The sequence below is a fragment of the Lagenorhynchus albirostris genome, chromosome 20 (assembly GCF_949774975.1).
Source record: "Lagenorhynchus albirostris chromosome 20, mLagAlb1.1, whole genome shotgun sequence".
Lineage (NCBI taxonomy): Eukaryota > Metazoa > Chordata > Mammalia > Artiodactyla > Delphinidae > Lagenorhynchus > Lagenorhynchus albirostris.
In genome coordinates, this window is record NC_083114.1 from 46,956,371 (window position 1) to 46,978,227 (window position 21,857).

General features: G+C 46.8%; 1 long non-coding RNA gene across 3 annotated transcripts; it reads right to left on the reverse strand.

Moving 5' to 3' along the window:
• Nucleotides 1-307: 307 nt before the first annotated feature.
• LOC132510914 (uncharacterized) lies at nt 308-19,387 on the reverse strand. 3 transcript variants are annotated; one of them, XR_009537466.1, is made up of 5 exons: nt 19,184-19,387; nt 8,904-9,208; nt 7,078-7,278; nt 2,314-5,552; nt 308-705 (listed from the first exon to the last, which is right to left on the reverse strand). It is a non-coding gene; the product is annotated as an uncharacterized LOC132510914 (long non-coding RNA). The 3 variants fall into 3 exon arrangements; XR_009537465.1 differs by lacking the exon at nt 2,314-5,552 and having other exon boundaries at nt 8,904-9,012; XR_009537464.1 differs by lacking the exon at nt 2,314-5,552.
• Nucleotides 19,388-21,857: the final 2,470 nt, after the last annotated feature.

Here is a 21,857-nt window from a genome sequence, read left to right on the forward strand (position 1 = left end):
AATTCCCTCTCCTTCTCTGATTTACAAAACCAGGGTAATAGACTGCAAAGAGTCTTTTTTTTCTTTTGGCTGCACCATGTGGCTTGCGGGATCTCAGCTCCCTGACCAGGGATTGAACCCTGGGCCACAGCAGTGAAAGCTGGGACTCCTAACCACTAGGCCACCAGGAAACTCCCCAAAGAGTCTTCTTTTTAGGAGACTGTTTTCAATAATGCTTGTTATTGGTGTAAGGACAAGAATTAAAAGAAAGTATAGAATAGATGCTAGTTCGGGTTTGTGCAGCCAAAGAACGAAACCGAAGCTGAGATTGACGCAGCTCAAGTTTTATTCTGTGGCCAAGGAATGGAGAAGTGGGAACTTAGTTCACAGATCATCTTGCCCATGTGGTGAGAGGGACTTGATTTTAAAGAGTAAAGACAAAGGCAGGAGGAGTGAGGCTAATGATGGGGAGCACATGCATTAGTCTAGGGAAGGGGCAGCACTTCCCTGCAAAGGGGAGCCACACCCTTTTTATCCTTTCTTGGTCCGTATCTTCCAGTTAGGGCCACCAGTAGGTGTGTCATCTAGTAGCCAATGTAGTCAACTCAGCAGAATGAGACTGAGGGTCTGCTGGAGGTCAGATTCGTTGCCACCTTTGTTCCAGCTGGTTCTATCTGGTGTTCATCTCTTCCTATAGCTTCCTTCTTCTGTCTCCAGACCCTGTGGCTTAAAGATACACGTTAATTCCTGTTCAAGCGGGGGTTGGTGGGTTTTGAGCAAAGAACTGGCACAGCTCTGACAACAAAAGCCCCCCTTTTCTGTTACTGCTCCTCATTCTTGAGGGGTGCTGAAGGGCACTGCTCTGCCTTCTGAAGCTGCTTCCTGCTGAACATGGGCATAGTTTTCCCCTGGATTAGAGGAGCAACTGTTCCCTGTGTTGCCTAAAATATGTCTGGTGGTCACCAGGCTGTAGTCCCAGTTGCTTGTACCCTTGTGTTTGTGTCATCTGAAGTTTGCTGGCTTCAAGCCCTTTGCTAACGAAGTTGACAAGGCAGTTAAGGAGGCAAGGCCCGAAGATGAACAGGAGGATGATAGCAGTTAGTGGGCCAGGAAATGAAGGAAACCAGGTTAAGCTGGGGAGGCTGTGTTTGACCGTATTCCAGATGGAGCTTGGATCTGGACTTTGTGTGTTTATCTGTGTTACCACTGAGCTTGCTCATATATCTCTCTTATGTTGACCTCAATCTGACCAGAGTTATTGAGATACATGCAGCAGGTTTCATTCATAACTGCACAGACTCCCCCTTGCTCAGCCAGGAGGTCGTCAAGGGCTTGCCTATTGTTAAGAACAACATTTGCTAGTGAGTCCAGAGAAGTACAGAGTCCTTGTAAGGCATCCCCTGTATTTTTAGACAAGTCCTCAAGGGCCCGTGTGAGATTTTGTAGCGTGATTTCATGGTATGCGAAACCTCCTCAGGAGGCCGCCAGTCCAAGAGCAATCCCTACTCCTGCCAGAGTGAGTTCTATTGCCCTTGTATCTGGGGGCTGGGTGACATTATGAATGGTTATACCTAGGTTCCTCGAACTTAGCTGGCCTAGCATGCATTGTGCACAAATTGGGCATTATCTAAGCAAGGGCAGGCTAGAGCCCACCCTGGAAAAGGGAAGGTGTTGGGGTTGTTCTGATGCGGCAGCTGGTTTACTCTCGGGCCACAAAGGAACAGGTACCCAGGGGGCGTGCATGCCTGGTGCACCTCTGAGGAACTGAACCACCTCTGTAAGTGGGTAGCCCAAGAGGGGGTGCCCTTGCAGTGTGGGGAGAGAAGCCCACCTGCATAGCAGGGGTCACTGGGGGATTCTGGACCTAATGGCTTTTCCCCAGATCTCAGGAGGGCCACTTACTAAACCCCAGACAACTGGTGTTTTCCCTCCCCAGTAAATACATCTCCCATCTGGTCCCTGTGTGTATTCATTGAGTCAGTGCAGAGGGCACCAATGGGTGAGATTTCCATAGGAGTCAGTCCCGGGGCACTTAAATTGTGGGGTAATGGAAGAAGCAGTGATCAGAGTCCAGAGCAGCCCCCGGTGTTATCGCAAGTCCCTCCCTTTGGTAAGGGCTGCTGACAGGCAGTGGCAGCGAGACAGAGACTGGTTAGAGTGATGGCACTTTAGAGTGAGGGCTTTGTATTTGTTAGAGATGTTAGTGCAAGGGGTGAGGTCCAAGCAGGGAAGCTGCATTATGGATGGGATACGAACTTCAAGTGGGGAAGGTTCAGCAGACTCGTTAGCCAAGGTGAGAGTGAGGCTGTCATTCTTAGGGGTAAGATGTAATACCTTTAATCCATAGGCATCACTTTGTGGTTGGGGGTGACAGACCAGCACTGGGATAGACTTTGTCCACGGGCTATAATCCGTGAGAAATTTACTATTGCACTGAGTTCCCATTCCATGTGGACAGTTGTAAGAGAGCAGAGAAGATAAGAAAGAATAGACAATAATGGCTACTCATCCTGCTTCCAACGTTAATGTCCCTGATATCCAGCATGGACAGAGGAGATTTCTGCCAGAGGGAGGGAGTTTGGCAGAACAGCAGGAGCCAAGTAAGGCAATAGCAATGACAAGGCCAACTACTAAGCCTGCCCACCGCATTACTTATCTATTGGTAAGTTAGGCCTTTTGAAAAGTAACTTAAGGTCTGTGACAGGTTCATAGGCGCTTTGAGTGGATGGCTCAGTAACTTCTTCCTTCGGTGTAGGTGCTGTTTTCACTCTGGTATGGTGGGCCCATGGAGTTATACCCTGTAACTGTAAAGCAGAATAAGTAGTCCAGATTACTAGATAAGGTCCTGTCCACTTGGGGTCTAACTGGTCTTGTGGATTTCCAGCCTTCCAGGTTTTCAAATAAATCAATTTTCAGGGGAGAAAGGATGTAAAACCCTGTCTAAAGGGGAAGGCAGTTCCGGATTCCCGTAGGCATGTAAAGCTTTGATTATTTCCCCTGTCTGTAAGGTATATTTCTGCCGGTCCATATCCTTAAGATTGGTCTTGGAGCCGGGTCCTTCAGGAATGGGCCTCATGTACATGGGCTCATATGGACTTAACCTGAGCTTTCCTTTAGGGGCTATTCGCAGTCTCAAAAGTGCTGTGGGGAGAAGGGAGATCCAGGGTTGATGACTGTCTTGACATGGTTTGGCTAAGTTTCTTTTGAGGGTTTGATTTATTCTGCTTTTCTTTTTTTTTTTTTAAGATGCTGGGGGTAGGAGTTTATTAATTTATTATTTTTGCTGTGTTGGGTCTTTGTCTCTGTGCGAGGGCCCTCCCAAGTTGTGGCAAGTGGGGGCCACTCTTCATCGTGGTGCGCAGGCCTCTCACTATCGCAGCCTCACCCATTGAAGACACGCAGGCTCAGTAGCTGTGGCCCACGGGCCCAGCCGCTCTGTGGCATGTGGGACCCTCCCAGACCAGGGCTCGAACCCGTGTCCCTTGCATTAGCAGGCAGACTCCCAACCACTGTGCCACCAGGGAAGACCTATTCTGCTTTTCTTGAGGATTGTCATCTCCAAGTGGAGTGTAAACCCCATTTAATTCCTAGAGCTCTAGCGACTCCCTCAGTCATTTGGGAAACAAAGGCAGGCCCACTGTCATTCTGGATGGACTTAGGGAGCCCAAACTGAGGGATTATTTCCTTGAACAGGGCCTTAGAGACCTCCCAGGCAATCTCAGTTCAGGTGGGGAATGCTTCCATCCAGCCGGAGAAGGTGTCAGTCAAAACCAGCAAGTATCTAAAACTTCCTTGTGTCCAGGGCATTACTGTAAAATCAGGTTGCCAGTCTTGACCTGGATATGTGCCTCTATGCTGGGTGGGGGTCACTCCCTTGACCTTGGTTGGGGGTTTGTGTTGGCCTTATTCTGGAGGCAGATAGGGCAAGCTTCAACCACCTGTTTAAGGAGACTATGGAAATTGGGGGCAGTCATGGATTTGATGAGCCATTAAAAAATATATATATTTATTTGGCTGTGCTGGGACTTAGTTGTGGCACGTGGGATCTTCTTTGCAACGTGCAGGATCTTTAGCTGCAGCATGAGAACTCTTAGTTGCAGCATGTGGGATCTAGTTCCCTGACAGGGATCAAACCCAGGCCCCCTGCACTGGGAGCACAGAGTCTTAGCCAGTGGCCCACCAGGGAAATCCCTGATGAGCCGTTGATATAGGGCCTCCTGCTCATAATGTGTCCTCTGGTGAGCTTCCAGGATGGCCTGCAGTGCAGTGGCTGATGAGGAACAGCTGCCCATGACTGTTAATCATCCACCTTGGGTATTCTGGGCTTTTCAGTGGTAAGGTTTTTGTCTCAGAGATAAATTGTAGCTCCCAATTTGTATAGTAAGTCTTTTCCTATTAGGGGAATTGGGCATTCTGGTACATATAAGAGTGAGATAACATTCTCCCTTTCAAATCGCACTCAAGGGGCTCTATAAAATTATGTTCCTGTGGCTTCCCTTCCACTCCCATTATCTTACATTTATCCTTGGTCATTCTGCCTTGTCGGGTGTTCAAGACTGAGTAGATGGCCCCTGTGTCGACTAGAAAGTGAACTAGAAAGTGTGTTTTACCCCCACAGTCAGGGTCAGCCAAGGCTTCTCCAAGGAGCCCCTGGGCCCCTTCAGTCCTCTTCTTTCACGTGTGAGACCGGCAAGGATGAGCCTGGACACAGTGGTCCCTTTAGCTTCCTTCTGAGACGTCTGGGGCATCCCCTTCCCCGTGGCCCTCCTCCCTACGGACTGGCTTTGAGCCCTTCTCTCCACTGTGGGTGTGGTCTTCAATACCTGGGGTGACTCACTGATGTCACAGGGTCCCTCTGGGGGAGGCCCCATCATCACTGGGAGGTTGACTGACCCTGAATTACTGAAGCCAGAATACTGGCAGTTGGGTTCCGCTGGTCTAGTTTCCTTGGCATCTGCCTCCAGATCCTGGTTGTTGAACACCCGAAATGCTGACTCCACCCCAGGAAGAAGGTGTAGTGCACCCTATCTCCAACTTCTGTAATTTTCTCCTAATGTCTGGGGCGCTCTGGGAAGTGAAATGGGACTTAAGAATGGCCTACCCTTCCACTGACTCCAGGTTCACCTTCGTGTACCCACAAAGGCACTCCCTTAGGCATTCCAGGAAAGCCAAGGGGGTTTCCTTCAGTCCCTGGATGACTCCCTGAACCCTACTCCAATTTAAGGGTTTCTTCCCAGCCAACTGAATGCTCTTAAGAATCAAATCCCTGAAATGTGTGAGGTGCTGCTGACCATTTTCCACTTACTGGTCCCACCAAGGGTCCATGTAGGGAATGGCCTGGATTCAAGGCTGGTATAGAACTTGTCCTGCGTTACCTTGCTTGGTCTTATCAGCTTCTTCAGTTGCATTAGTTATAATCAGTGTCTTTTCTTCCACAGAGAATACGATGTTCAGGAGGGTTTGGACATCCACCCAAGTGTGGAAAGGAGTGTGGAATATTCCCCAGACTAAATTAAGGACCCCCTTGGTATCTTCTTTCAAACCCTTGGATTGATCCTTCCAGTTACACAGATCTGAGGAAGATAAGGGTACATGCAGTGGTCAGTCTGCCCTCTCCATTAAGGACCTCGGAAAGGGGGAATAGCCTATTGCTTCCAGGGGGCTGGTACTGAATGCCGCTATGGGTGTGAACTGGACTAGTCCCCAAGGGAGGCATGCTGAGAGATGGAGGTGGGAGAGTCGGGGAGGTGGCAAGGGCACCAGGTAGGGTGGTTGTGAATTAGAGGGCGTAGAAGGTGTCAGGGAACCAGGTCAGGTAGGGGTAGATGACTCAGGAGTCTCGGGTGAACTGTCAGAAGGGGGAGAAGCTACCCTTGGCAGAGAGAGGAAGTCAAGAGAATATTCAGGGGCTTCCCTGGTGGCGCAGTGGTTGAGAGTCCGCCTGCCCATGCAGGGGACACGGGTTCGTGCCCCGGTCCAGGAGGATCCCACATGCCACGGAGCGGCTGGGCCCGCGAGGCATGGCTGCTGAGCCTGCGCATCCGGAGCCTGTGCTCCGCAATGGGAGAGGCCACGGCAGTGAGAGGCCCGCGTACCGCAAAAAAAAAAAAAAGAATCTTCAGGCTGAGATTCCAGTACCAGGAGAGAGAGACATTAGAGATAATGTTGCATTTCTCACGGAGGCCCTTGTTTTTGCAAAGCACCATGAAAAATTGGACATAGGGGATCTCATCCCATATTTTTCAAATGCTGGCAACAGAGGTCCAATTGAAAAATGGTATTATAATTTAGAAAGCCATTAGTTGGCCAACTTTCTCCATCCACCAGTTTATACTGGGGCCATGTGTTGCAAAAGAAAAGAAGCTGTTAGTGGGCGGTAATTTCTAGTTATGGAGGATGCACCCTAGTGGCGATTTCGCTGGGATAGAGGCTTGGTTACCCCTACTGGGGAGTCCTTATTTCTAGTCTGTTTCCAACTTCCCAGTGTGGCCTCCTTCTAGGGTTGGTGGCGATGCAGATCCCACAAGATTAGCCCACACCAGGTGATCTAGGTGCTCTGAAACGTGAACCAATCTTTGTGGGGTATGGGAGGGGAGATGCTGTCTAAGAGGGCCTTAGTTATAAGGTCCCCTCTCTCTGTCTCTTTTTTTTTTTGGCTGCATTGGGTCTTCGTTGCTGCCCGCGGGCTTTCTCTAGTTGTGGCGAGTGGGGGCTTCGTTACAGTGCACGAGCTTCTCATTGTGGTGGCTTCTCTTGTGGAGCATGGGCTGTAGGTGCACGGGCTTCAGTAGTTGTGGCTTGTGGGCTCTAGAGTGCAGGCTCAGTAGTTGTGGCACACGGGCTTAGTTGCTCTGCGGCATGTGGGATCTTCCCAGACCAGGGCTTGAACCCGTGTCCCCCGCACTGGCAGGCAGATTCTTAACCACTGTGCCACCAGGGAAGTCCCAGATCCCCTCTTAAGTCAGCAATGAGACATTCCCAGACCCACTGTGGGGCTGTAGGAGATACCTGATATAGGTGGGTGCTTTCAGCAAGCAGTCCCTGGAGATAGGGTGAAGGTGGAGTGGGAAATAAGGGTTCTCTAGCCAAATAAATTACCCAGAGAGCCTCTCCAGCATTCCAGGAGACTGTTCAAAGAGGGCTTGTCCATGCTTGGTTACAGGTGATCGAGCAGGGAGGCCAAATACTCATTTGGCATGTGTCCAGTTCTCTATACAACCAGCTACAAGGACCCAAGGACTTCGGATGATTTGGGGGTCCTCTTCTTTCCCCAGCCAGGCAAAGCGATTTTCCTGAAACCTGACAAAAATAATATTTTTAAAGGGTTCACGTCTGAGGAGGGATCCCAAGAGATCTGTGATGGACAGTAGTGGGGAGAGATCTACCTGACAGAGACAGGTACCCTGCCCTGGGATGGCAAATTGGGGTAAGACAGACCAACACAAAAGATGTGCTCTTGGATATTTTACTATATCCTAAAGGATATAGGGAACACAGCAGGGACTGGGTGGCTTGGGCGTTTTACAGTGTGGCTACTTACACGGACATTTGTTTCCAGTCAGCAGGGTGCCTAGTGCTCATCTACCCTGGTCTGTGACTGACTTATCCTTTCACAGGAGTGTTCCAGTGGTGAGTGCCCTAGTGGCTTTTATGTGCTCGATCCGTGCCCACAGTTGCAGCAAGGGTTTCCAAGAGCATTAGGACAGATAAGACCACACAGAACAGAGACTGAAGCTTCACTTGTATAAAGAACAGAGACTAGGACTTACGATACAGACAGAAAACAAGGCGATGTTCTTACCATGTGGTGGCCTCCAGAGGGCTTCTCGTCCAGTCCAGTCCCCTTGCTTGGAACCAGTCCAACTAGACAGCCTATTGTCCAATCTCACCCACTACTAGAGGATCGGCTATATTTAGATAACCAGTTGCCCAGTCCAGTCCTCTAGACAGAGGTCTGGCTCTAGCCAGGCCAGGATCCTTTCCTTCAACCAGCCAACCCCTACAACCAATCTTGGCTTTATTGGCTGAAGTAGGGTCAGGGCCCCCTGAGCCAGCTGTCCCCTGGATACTACCCCAATGTGTAGCAAGCATCCTTGCTATAGATACGCAAGGGTGGGGAACCGGTCTTTACCTAGGGAGAACTCTACCTAACCCTTGGCTGCTTTTTGATCTCAGACTGGATTCAGTAGCCCTCACTGGCCCAGAGGTCAAGGATTGGGGCAAACTACCCAGTTATTTAGCCAGCTTTGTCAATCCTAGGTCAGCAAGCAAGTCCTGGCTGAATTACTGGATAGAATGGCAGATCCAAAGCCACCCTCTGGCTGGCTCACTAAAATTTGTTACAGAATCAAGTCATATGGACCTCCAAGGAGGGGGGTCCATACAACTTAATTCAGCAACAGAAGCAGTGTACGTGTTCAATGCAATCCCTCCAATGTTCAAATGGCATTTTTCATGGAAACAGAACAAACAACGCTACCACATGTATGGAACAACAAAGAACTCTGAATAGCCTAAGCCATCCTGAGAAAGATGAGCACTGCTGGAATCATCTCCCTCCCTGACTTCACACTACATTATGAAGCTACAGTAACCAAAACAGTATGGTACTGGCACAAAAACAAACACACACATGGGCCAGAGGAACAGAATAGAGAGCACAGAGAGAAACCCATTTGTATGTTGTCTGTAAATTCACGAACAAGGAGTTAAGAACACAAAACGCGGAAAAGACAGTCCCCTCAATAAATGTTGCCAAGAAAACTGGACACCATCAACAACACATACAAAACTAATTAAAATCCACAATTTTCCACATCAAGTCCTTCCTCTGCTGGGTCCTCTGAAAACAGACACCCAACCCCCCACCCCCGCCCTTAGCAGTAAGGCACACACAGGAAGCTTCTCCTCCCATTCTTCCTCACCTTTTACTCCCAAGGTGGTGCCTCCTGGTGGTTCCTGAAGACACTGGGTTCAGATCTGTCTGCATGGACTCAGCCAAGTGTTGTCCCAAAGCTGAAACCATGGTGGATCCTGAAGAGACCGAGCTTCTATCAGTGGCACAAGTAGCCAAGTTCCTTCATGAGCCAAGTCCACCAGTGGAACACACATGCACCTCAAGTATCAGAGAGGTGGGCTTGGTGCCGCCTGCTGGCCAGCTGGGAAGTGCAGACCTCAACCTCTCAGTTCCCTGGAGCCCACGCTCACAACTGGCGAGCCTGCAGAACCACTAAATTTGGAAATTCAAACTGAGATGGAGCCAAATATCCCATGACTTCTCCGAAAATAGTTATAGAATAATAAATTGGAAACCATATGCAATCAAAAGACTGTAGACACAAACTTTACAACTTACACCAAAATTCACTCAAAATTGTCCATAGACATTTAAAATGTAAAACTATAAAAATTATAGGTGAAAACATAGAAGGAAATCTACATAACCTTGGGTTTGGTGATGAATTTTAACACAGAGTCTCAAAAGCCTAAGAAATAATATATATATATATTTTTTTGTGTGTGGCACGTGGGCCTCTCACTGCCGTGGCCCCTCCCATTGCGGAGCACAGGCTCCGGATGCGCAGGCCCAGCGGCCATGGCCCACGGGCCCAGCCGCTCCGCGCCATGTGGGACCCTCCCGGACTGGGGCACGAACCTGTGTCCCCTTCATAGGCAGGCGGACCCTCAACCACTGCGCCACCAGGGAAGCCCAGAAATAAAATTTTGAACATGGATTTAAAAAATTTTAAACTCTATGAAATATCTTATTCAGAAAACCAAAAGACAAGCTACAAACTGAAAGAAAAATATTTTCAAAATACATAACTGATAAAAGATATGTACTCAAATTACACCAAGGATTCTAGAACAAACCCCATTAAAAATGGGTAAAGACTGGAACAGACACCTGGCCAAAGAAGATATACAGATAGTAAATAACATCATATACCATTAGGGAATTGCAAATTAAAACAACAATGAGATAGCACTGCACACCTATTAGAACTAATAAACTCAGGAAAAAAAAAAAAAAACTACTACTGATTGACGGAGGGTGAGGAAAAACAAGAGCTCTCCTTCACTGCTGGTGAAATGCATATACAGCTACTTTAAAAGACATTTTAGAAGTTTTTTCCAAAGCTCAATAAGGCTCACGTGAGGATCCAACATCGTGCGTCCAGTATTTAGACAACTGCTTTTAAGAACTATGTCCAAATGCAAACAAGGATGTAATTAAGCACAGCAACTCTATTCATAATGGCTGTAAACTTAAAGAAACCAGGATGTCCTTCAGTAGAAGAATGCATAAGCAAATTGGGGTACATTCATTTCAAGGGGAGCAGAATATGCCACCCCAAAATATGGCTGTTGGCATAAGGATTACTTTGAGCTGATTTCTTTTTTTTTAAAAAGAAGACACATAAGAATCTCTGAAAATCAAGTCAAGATTGCCCTTTTGTGAAGGAAGTTGACATTTATAAAGGAAGTCTCCATTTGAAAGCTCTCTCTCTCCATACCAAGAATGGAAGGATGAATAAATCTCAAGAAACTCGTATCAGTGGAGAAGGTAAGACTTAAATCTGCACAACAACCATACCCTTCCTTCATTTTTTTATCTTTAGATGAAGATGGTATTTAAGGTGATGGCTTGGGCCATTTCAGGGCGTTACTCAGTTTTCCTGAATATCTCTTATGCATATAGGAGGTACACACGTTATTAAACTTCTGAATGTTTTTCTCCAGTTCATCTGCCTTTCATTTTCATTACTACATGGGGGATCTCAATGAAGAACAAAGAAAGATAGAGGGAAAATTATTTTCTCCCATATACATGCAGTGGAATAGCATTCAGAAATATAAAGGAATGAACCATCAACCCATGCAAAAAACATGAGTCTTACACATATATTGCTAAGTGAAAAAATCCAGTCTGAAGTGCTATACACTGTATGGCCCCATTTATGACATTCTGCAACAAGTAAAACAGAGAGATGGTAAACGGGTTATGGGTGGGAGACTGAAATATTCCATATGATACTTTAGTGATGAATACCTGCCACTATGCATTTGTCTAAACCCATAAATTTTTACAGCCCAACAAATAAATCATAATATATTTAATTTTAGTTATTTAGGATATGGGAGTGCCACAGGATGCATTACAGAATTTAACAAAAACTGATTTAGAAATGTATTAAAAAATAACCTCACTGTTGGTGGTGGGACAAAAAGTGCTGACCTCGGTAACTTTGGAAATAAATGGAATCTGTAGAATAAAGGTAACAGTGGACTCTACCTTAACAGTGGACTCTATTTTATGTTTTTGTTTCTTTTTAAAAAAATTTTATTTATTTTTGGCTGTGTTGGGTCTTCGTTGCTGTGCGCGGGCTTTCTCTAGTTGCGGCGAGCAAGGGCTACTCTTTGTTGCAGTGCACGGGCTTCTCATTGCAGTGGCTTCTCTTGTTGCAGAGCATGGCCTCTAGGTGCGCGGGCTTCCGTAGTTGCAACACGCAGGCTCAGTAGTTGTGGCGCACGGGCTTAGTTGCTCCGCGGCATATGGGATCTTCCCCGACCAGGGATCGAACACGTGTCTCCTGCATTGGCAGGCAGATTCTTAACCACTGCACTACTAGGGAAGTCCCTAGACTCTATTTTATAAAGTTATTTCCCTGGGGGTAGGAGCTAAGAATGCTGAGACCACTGTATTTGTAATCTGGAATGGAGCAAGCGATGAATTCAAAAAATGACAGATGGTGGAAGCCAGGTTTCTCACCATTGGAGTAGGAAGTTACAGATAAGCAAAGGGAGAAGGTTACAATATCCATGTAATAATGGATCAGGTTGGTGGCATTTATGTAAACTCATCTTTAGCTTAACATGGATACAAACAGTTCCATATAGAAATGTTTATAGATCTTCCCTGATGGCGCAGTGGTTAAGAATCTGCCTGCCAATGCAGGGGACACAGGTTCGAGCCCTGGTCCAGGAAGATCCCACATGCTGTGGAGCAGCTAAGCCCATGCACCACAACTACTGAGCCTACGCTCTAGAGCCCGTGAGCCATAACTACTGAGCCCGCGTGTCGCAACTACTGAAGCCCACGTGCTCTAGAGCTCGTGCTCTGCAACAAGAGAAGCCACCGCAATGAGAAGCCTGTGCACCGCAATGAAGAGTAGCCCCCGCTCGCCGCAACTACAGAAAGCCCGCGTGCAGCAATGAAGACCCAATGCAGCCAAAAATAAATTTTAAAAAAATGTTTATAATTAGGTGTATACGCATAAGTTGGAATACATATTTCAGTGCATTATCAGCTGGGTACATTTAGCTTCCAAATGTAAGTTGTTTTTTTTTTTTTTTAATGGGAGATCTTTTGTTGTTGTTAAATATTTACTTGTTTTGGCTGTGCCGGGTCTTAGTTGCGGCACATGGGGTTGAGGACTTCCTAGTTGTGGCACGCATGTGGGATCTAGTTCCCCGACCAGGGATCGAACCCGGGCCCCCTGTATTGGGAGTGCAGAGTCTTACCCACTGGACCACCAGGGAAGTCCCCAAAGGTAAGTTTTTTAATACCATCCTCTAATAAAAGGAATCAGGGCTCTTTGAAGAAATGGCTGCTACTAGGACTGAGAGAGTAAATATATGAGCCAGGATAATGTTGAATTATCAGAAAGTAAAGAAGTACCAAGAAAAGAAAAACCTACAAGATGTTTTCATTTGACATAATTCCACAAGACAATGAAAAAAGCTCTCAATATCCAAAGCAAGAATGAATTAAGCACCCAAATACTGTAATGATGAATTATAACCACAAGTATAAAATAACTATTCAGGTGCCCACACTAGTAAAATAAATGATTACAAACATTCTTATGAATTGGGTTGAATAGAAATGTCCTATGCAGAAGAATTCCAAATAACTGATGTAGACACACAGCCACCCATCAAGGAGGTAACCCAACCCTCTTCTGAAGTGTGGGTTCTTCCTAAATAAGACATACAGTATGGACACGGGAAAAATAACTTCACAGGGAAAACTGATAAACACGACCTCAGCCATGTGACCAAAGTTAAGATGAACGGTGAAAAGTTGCCTTGAGAGCCTGCTCCCTTGACATAAAATATGAGAATGCACTTGACCTCTCTGACCTAACTTCCTCAAAACGCATAAACCCAATCTAATCATGAGAAAAACACCAAGTAAATCCCAATGCGGAACAGTCTACAAAATACCTGACTAGTCCTCCTCAACCCTGTCGAGGTCATAGAAACAAGGATAGTCTGAGAAACTGTCAAAACCCAGAAGAGCCTGAACAGACATGATGACTATATGTCATGTGGTGCCCTGGATGGGATCTGGAACAGAAAAAGGTAGAACAAAGGGAACTAGAATAAAATATGGACTTCAGTTAATAAAAAAGTATTAATATGTGTTCATTAATTGTGACAGGTCTGTAGGAAGCTAAAAGGGAGGGAAAATTAAAAGTCAAATAAGAAAAAAACCTATTGTATCAAACTGGAAATATAGAGGAAATGGGTGATTTTGTAATAAAAACACATTAACAAAATGATTCTGAAATTAGGAAAATACAAACATACCAATTAGCCACCCAGGGACCTCCTTCCCCTGCTGGTTCTCCTCTCATTATGCTGGGGTTTCCCTCTCCTGGACAGGGAAGGAACAGGAACAGAGATGTCCAGCAGCTCCCCTACGATCTGACCCCACCCAGTGTCTTCACCTCCACCCACCATGACGCCCTGAATGAGAACACCCTGCGAGAGGGAGTCTCAGGGATTACTGATTCTAATGTGTAAGCTAGGACTTTTTTGATTCCAAGGGACTGGACACACTTACTGATGTAAAAATAATAAATTTCTTAATGATAGAAATATGTATTTCTACTTGCAAGAGGCAGTTATGGCAGTGGTTTTGGGCCTGGTGGGACAGGGGCTCACACTCTCATAGTGTGACCTGGTCCCTTTGTCCTACTAAGTGACTTTGTGGTGGCCCCATCCACAGGCACAGTCTCTATCTCTGCATCAGGGGCCTCCAGCAACTCCAGGCTGACACCCACTCATGTCCATTCTACTGGGAAGGGTCTCTCCTTTAGGTTCCATGAAAAGTCACAGCTTTAAAGACCTTTGCTCAGCTTGGGTCACATTCTCATCCTTGAACAAGAGGATGGAACATGGGACTGGCTAGACATGGATCATATACCCATTTTTGAGGTGAGTGGAACATGGGATCAACCCTCTGCAAAAGTGTGGACTGGAAGCAGGTGGGATGTAATTCCCAAAAGCTGAGATGCTGAGAATAGATGCTGGGTTGGGGGAAGCAGCAGATTCCACATCACCGACAGCCCACTGCACAGCACAGAATCTTAAGTCCAAGGAGGGAAACGGTTCACTTAGGGTCAGGGGCTGTGGCCACCCTTCCAGTGATCTTGCTGTCCTCCCAGGATGGCAAGAAGCTCTCCCACTTGCTGAAAAAGCAACTTTGTTGTTGTTGGGAAACTCAGGGCTCCTGCCTTGGGCATCGGGTCCACACATCTCAGAGATTGGTCAAGAATAACCTGTGTGTCCTCGGAAGGCACAGAGATCTCATTCCTGTCCCTGGGAGGTGGGAGCCCAGGCATCATGCCCCATGTTCACGTTAATCACCCACCCATGAAGAACAAATTTGCTCATTTTCCAGTCTCTTCTCTCTACAAAAAGTAGAGAAATTATTACTCAATGAAACAGTGGGAGTCTCAAGGATTATTTTATACCACGCTAACACAGTTGGTGGCTTTCCAGAGACCACAGGGTATGGGACAGGGATGCACATATCTCCCCAACAATATGGCCTCAATGTGAAACTGTCTGGGTCTCAGATGCTTCAATACCTTTTTTTTTTTTTTAACACCTTTACTGGAGTATAACTGCTTTACAATGGTGTGTTAGTTTCTGCTGTATAACAAAGTGAATCAGCTATACATATACATATGTCCCCATATCTCCTCCCTCTTGCGTCTCCTTCCAACCCTCCCTATCCCGCCCCTCTAGGTGGTGCTTCAATACCTTGATTCTCAATGGATATGAATGTCAATCTTGGTTACAACCAGAAGGTTGAAGGATTGCAGGGCCACAGTCTGTGTATGGTTGTCATGACCAGGGCCACACTCAATGTTTGGAGGGTTAGTACCTCTCTTGGCAGGCTAAGAGGCAATGAGGGAGGAGGCATTTGTTTCAACCACATGGATACTGGGAACTGAAACATCCCAAGGAACTGTCTAGGATAACCAGGTAGCTGTTCAATTACCCAGCAGCACAACTGGCTCAGTAATTGGCCACACGGGCTTGAGGGGCAAAGGCTGACCTGAGCTGGAGGACCACGGATGCCTCCCTGGATGCTCAGAGGCCAAGGGCTGTTCTGAGACTTGACTGTTTTTACACCCATGCGGATGGAACAGAGGATCCATCCAGTCCCAGGAGGGCCCCACCAGCCCTCAACAAGGTAGCACCGATGGGCCGGCAGCTTGATGCACCCAGTCCTGTATAAATCCACACATGTCTAGAGAGTACCTTGCATGTCAGGGCTGCGCTGGACTGTGGCTGCTCAGACAGAGTGGGGCCAGCATCCCTTCCCAGGTGGGAGGGTAGAGGGAAACCCTGCATGACCTCTGAGACCCTAAGTACCCTTGACTGAGCTGAGTTCAATTTGAATCAGTTGAGTGACCAGAGCAGACATTACATTCATCTATCAGGGCCCAGGGCTGGAGGGGCAGAAAAACAATGGCCTAGCTCAACCTTGATCCTCACCCTGACACTGATCCCAATCCTAAACTCGGACCCTGACCCTAAACCCTGACCTAACCTTAACCCTAGCCCATACCCTAAACCTAACCCATACCCATACCCGTATCCCACCTGTATCCCAATCCTAACCCATACCCTAACACAATGAGACCAAAACCATAAACCTTAATAAAGAAAACTACAACCGTGACCAAAACCATAAAATAGTCATTAACCATACATATGTCATAACCATAAACCATAACCCAGCCCCAGCCCCCGCAAGTCTCAGCCCTAACACTAACCCTCCAAACCACTAACACCAAGCCGAATCTAACCACATCATACAAATACATCAAAAAAAAAGAAAACTACATCAGTGTAACTTAGGAATGTAAGAATCCTCCACAAAATAAGAGCAACATGAAAGCAAAAGAATATTAAATGGATGATGCCATAAGCGTCTCTACACCAGAAATTTCAGCTTGTTCAACATATTAAAGCTAAGCAACGTATTTAAACCACAATAAAGGTGTGAAGTAAAAACACATGATCAGGGCTTCCCTGGTGGCGCAGTGGTTGAGAGTCCGCCTGCCGATGCAGGGGACACGGGTTCGTGCCCCAGTCTGGGGAGATCCCACATGCCGCGGAGCGGCTGGGCCCGGGAGTCATGGCCGCTGAGCTTGCGCGTCCAGAGCCTGTGCTCCGCAACGGGAGAGGCCACAACAGAGAGGCCCGCGTACCGCAAAAACAAACAAAAAAACAAAAAACCCCCCACATGATCCTATCAATTATTGCAGAAAAAGCTATAATCAAAATCCAGTGCTATTTCATGATACAAACACTCAAAAGTAGGAATAACAACCTAAATGTCCATTGATAGAGGAATGGATAAAGAAGATGTGTACATATAAACAATGGGATATTACCCACCTGTAAAAGAGAATGAAATAATGCCATTTGCAGCCACATGGATGGACCAAGAGATTGTCATACTGAGTGAAGTAAGTCAGAGAAGGACAAACATTGTATGATATCGCTTATATGTGGAATCCAAAAAAATGGTACAAATGAACTTATTTACAAAACAGAAATAGAGTCACAGATGTATTGGTATATAGATAACAATCTTATGGTTACCAGAGGGGAAAAGGGGGAAGGATAAATTGGGAGATTGGGATTGACATATACACACTACTATATATAAAACAGATAACTAATAAGGACCTACTGTAGAGCACAGGGAACTCTACTCAATACTCAGTAATGACCTACATGTGAAAAGAATCTAAAAAAGAGTGAATATATGTATATGTATAACTGATTCACTTTGCTGTACAGCAGAAAGTAACAACATTGAAAATCAACTATACTCCAATAAAGTTTTTTTTAAAAAGTAGTAATAAAAGGATATTTGTTCAGTATGGAAAAGAGTAGTACACAAAGCCACAGAAAACATCATACTCAATGTTAAAGCCTGAAAGATTTACTCCTGAAATCAGGAACAAGGCCAGGAAGCTGGCCTTCACTGCTGTTACTCAATAGTGTACTGGAAGTTCTAACCAGAGTCTTGAGGTAAGAAATAAAAGGCATCCACGTGTGAATGGAAAAATTAAAGCTGTGTCTATTCACAGAACACAGATCACATCTTGTATATAAAACTTCCTATATCAACAAAAAATTATTTGAGCTATCAACTAATTCAGCAAAATTATAGGACAAATTATCAATTCACGAAAATCTATCTTATATGTGTACACTAGCAATAAGTAATCTGAAAAACAATTTATGAAAACAATTCCATTTTAAATAATGTCAATGTTAATATTTAGGAATATATGTGATCAAGCTATGACTTGTTTTTATGTATGTAAAGTTGTTTGTATGTTCGAAATTACTGGGAAGTAAGTTACTTTTCAAAACGCCCTGTCATTACCATGCCAGAAAAGCAGAGAAAACATCAAACTTCCATATAGAGGCCAAGCCTTACCCAGATCCAGTTCACCCAAAGTCCACATGGAATTTACAGGCACTGTGGGAAGATTAGATTAGGAGCCACTATGTCTTTGGTGTTGTGGATGATCTGGATGCAATAGAAACAGTGGGATTTTCAAGTTCCAATTTTCTACATCATCACACCAAAAAAACTATTAGAACTAATACATGAATTCAGTAAAGTTACAAAATCAATACACACACGTCAATTGCATTTCTAAACACTAGTAATGAACCATCAGAAAGAGAAAGAAAACAACCCTATTACAATTGCATCAAAAAGAACAAAATACCTAGGAATAAATTTAACCAAGGACTTGAAAGACCTACACACTGAAAACTTTAAGACATCGATGAAGAAATTGAAAAAGACATAAATAAATGGAAAGATAGCCCCTTCTCAAGGAATGGAAGAATATTGTTAAAATTTCCATTCTGCCCAAAGCAACGTACACAGTGAATGCCATCCCTACCAAATTTCCAATGGTATTTTTCACAGAAATAAAACAAATCATCCTAACAGGGCTTCCCTGGTGGCGCAGTGGTTGAGAGTCCGCCTGCCGATGCAGGGGACATGGGTTCGTGCCCCGGTCCGGGAAGATCCCACGTGCCGCGGAGCGGCTGCGCCCGTGAGCCATGGCCGCTGAGCCTGCGCGTCCGGAGCCTGTGCTCCGCAACGGGAGAGGCCGCGGCAGTGAGAGGCCCGCGTACCGCAAAAAAAAAAAAAAAAAAAAAAAAAAAAAAAATCATCCTAACATTTGTGTGGAACCATAAAGGACCCCAAATAGCCAAAGCGACCCTGAGAAAGGAGAACAGGCTGCAGGCATCTTGCTCCCTGACTTCACACTATATTGCGAAGCTACAGTGGCCAAAAAAGTGTGGAACTGGCACAAAAACAGGCGCAGGGACCAGAGGAACAGAACAGAACCCAGAATTAACCCCACACAGATGGGGTCAGTTACTTTGCGACAAAGGGGCCAAGGACACACCAAGGGGAACGACAGTCCCCACAATAAGCAGTGCTGGGAAAAATGGACACCACATAACTCATGCCGCTTACACTGCACACGAAACTGACTAAAGGGGCTTCCCTGGTGGCGCAGTGGTTGAGAGTCCGCCTGCCGACGCAGGGGACACGGGTTCGTGCTCCGGTCCGGGAAGATCCCACATGACGCGGAGCAGCTGCGCCCGTGAGCCATGGCCGCTGAGCCTGCGCGTCCGGAGCCTGTACTCCGCAACGGGAGAGGCCACAACAGTGAGAGGCCCGCATACCGCAAAAAAAACCCAAAACCAACCAAACAAAAACAAACAAACAAAAAACCTGACATAAAACGCAGTTTTCCACGTTAAGCCCTTCCTGGGGGGCGTGAAGACGGACACCTCTCCCTCAGCAGTCAGTCACACACACAGGAAGCTTCTCCTCACTTCTCCTCACCTTTTCCTCCTGGCGTCTCCTGGGTCGTCAGGAAACGCAGCTCCTGTCAGCATGGACACAGCCCCGTGTTGTCCTGAAGCCCAAGCCCCGGCGAGTCTAAAGGAGACTCAGCTCCTGTCAGCAGAGACGCTGACCCGGCCACCCCTGCACAAGCTCTGGCGGCGCCTGAGACAAACTTCTGTCAGCTGCGCGCAGAGCCAAGACCGGTGGAACGCGCGTGCGCCGTGGGTCAGAGAGGCGGGCTCAGTCTCCTCTGTGGTCAGTGCGGGACAGGCAGGCTGCACCTGACTCACAGTTCACTGGAGACAGCGCACCCTGCTGGTAGAACGGCTGAACCCACTAAACTGCAGAAATTCAAACTGAAATGGAGACAGTGTCCTAAAACTTTTCTAAAAATAGTTAAGGAACAATTCATTGGACACCATATGGCATGAAATGACGCAAACTTCACAACTTACACCAAATTCATTCAAAATTATTCATAGACAAACTTAAAATGCAAAACTATTCAAAATTATAGAAGAAAACAGAAGAAAATCAATAGGAGCTTGGGTTTGGTCATGTAGATCATGAGCTTTGAGTTTTAACACACAACACAAAAAGGCAATCCACAAAGAAAAATAAGGACCTCTGTCATCACAAAGCTACCTCACACCTCAGGAATCACAACAGACGATTCCCAGAATGAACTGATTTGCAGGAGGCAGCATGCCTGCAGCCCTCAGCCCCCAGCCCCCAGGTGGTGCACCTTTCATAGGAGAGATTTATTTCCTGCTTTCCAGGAGACACAGAAAATATGCAAAGTGTCTCTCTTGCATGGGTCTTTTCTTAAGTAACATTAATTCAAAAGAATTAATATGTCATTAAGACATATTTAGAAGTGACCTGCTCTGGGCCCTAACAATATATACATACATACATACATATAAGAAAGAGAGAGACAGAGAAACAGAGAGAGAGAGAGGCACTGACAGACAGAGAAAGAGAATGAACGCAAGGGAGAGGGATTGAGTAGAAGTCACAGACTTTTCATAAATCAGTCTTCATGTTAGAACCCAGTCACAATGTCCATGCACCCTGGAGGGGTGGGGATTACACAAGGACGTTTGACCAGGAGGCACCACAGAGGCTGAGATGAGACACTGGTTCCTGAATCTAAACATAACAGGAGGGCTTCCCTGGTGGCGCAGTGGTTACGAATCCTCCTGCCAATGCAGGGGACGCCGGTTTGATCCCTGGTCTGGGAAGATCCCACATGCCGTGACGCAACTAAGCCCGTGTGCCACAACTACTGAACCTGCACTCTAGAGCCCATGAGCCACAACTACTGAGCCCGCATGCTGCAACTACTGAAGCCCACACGCCTAGAGCCCTGTGCTCCACAACGAGAAGCCACCACGATGAGAAGCCCACGCACCGCAATGAAGAGTAGCCTGTGCTCACCACAACTAGAGAAAGCTGGCGCACAGCAACAAAGACCCAACGCAGACAAAAATAATAAATAAATTAATTAATTTAAAAAAAACAGGAGAACCTGGAAGGTTGTATGCCAAAGGGGACGATGTCTGAATTTTATTTAATTTCAACCCTCCCACAGTGGAGGAGGGATGGGAAACAGGCAGGAAGGGGAGTGACTTTCCCTAGATCCCAGAGCAGACCCAGGCCTGTTTCAGTTGTATTCTGTGCTACGCCAGCCCTTTACGTAATCCTTCCTTTGCTAAGTCTCTGCATGAGCTACATGTGATACCAGCCCAGGGGTTTTACATGCACTGTAGGTGTTTATAGTTCTATACACGTGATGGACTCCCTAGGAAGTAGCTGCTAGAATGACCTCCACTGTGCAGGTGGGAGATTGGGGAGTTCCTGAGAGGCACATGGCTTGTCAGGGCCACATCACTGGGGAGGAGGAGGAGCCAGGTCTGAAAGCAGCTGTGTCCTCAGCTGGGGTCCTGGCTGCACCCTGGCCTCCCCAGGGCTGTGGAGTGGGCTGTGTTGGTGTCACTGTGCATGGACATGGCATGGGGGGCCGGTGAGCACTCAGCAGCCCAGAGGTGCCCTTGGGGAGCTCTGTGTAAGGAAGAAATCTGGGTAAAGGGACCCTAGGAAGCGACCTCACTTCCCTGGCAATAGAGCCCAACACAACTTGGAACCTGAGGAACTAGGCACCCACATTCTAGAGAAGCCCCTACCCGGTTCACTTGGTTGGAGATGCTCAAATGGATATGTTCTGCTGCGTCCCAATATCCTGAGGACATGGTCTCAGGAAAGTCCACAGTGAGAGCCTTTACTGACGCTCCAGACGTTAGGTCAGGTCTCACCCCAGATGCCTTTGGCCATTTGCCCAGAGGGACCCAAAGGTAACAAACGGAGGCCCAGGGCAGGCCAGCCTAGGCCAGGCCACCACTCTGATCCCACCCAGGTAGCCCTGTGTCCCCTCCCTGTATGTGTGGAGGTGGGGGATTTACGTGGGGTAGGTCTGCCTCAGCAAGAGCAGGCTGATGAGGGGTCAGAAGCCTGGTGGGCTGGTCATGTCCACATCCCAGGTTAAAGCTGGCTGGGTAGGATGTGGAGAGCTGGGGCAGCGCCCTTCTGCCCAAAGTTTACCCCAAGCCCTCCAGATGTATCTCTTTCCTCCTGGGTGGATATCTGAGCGGACACATGTCTGTGCCTAATC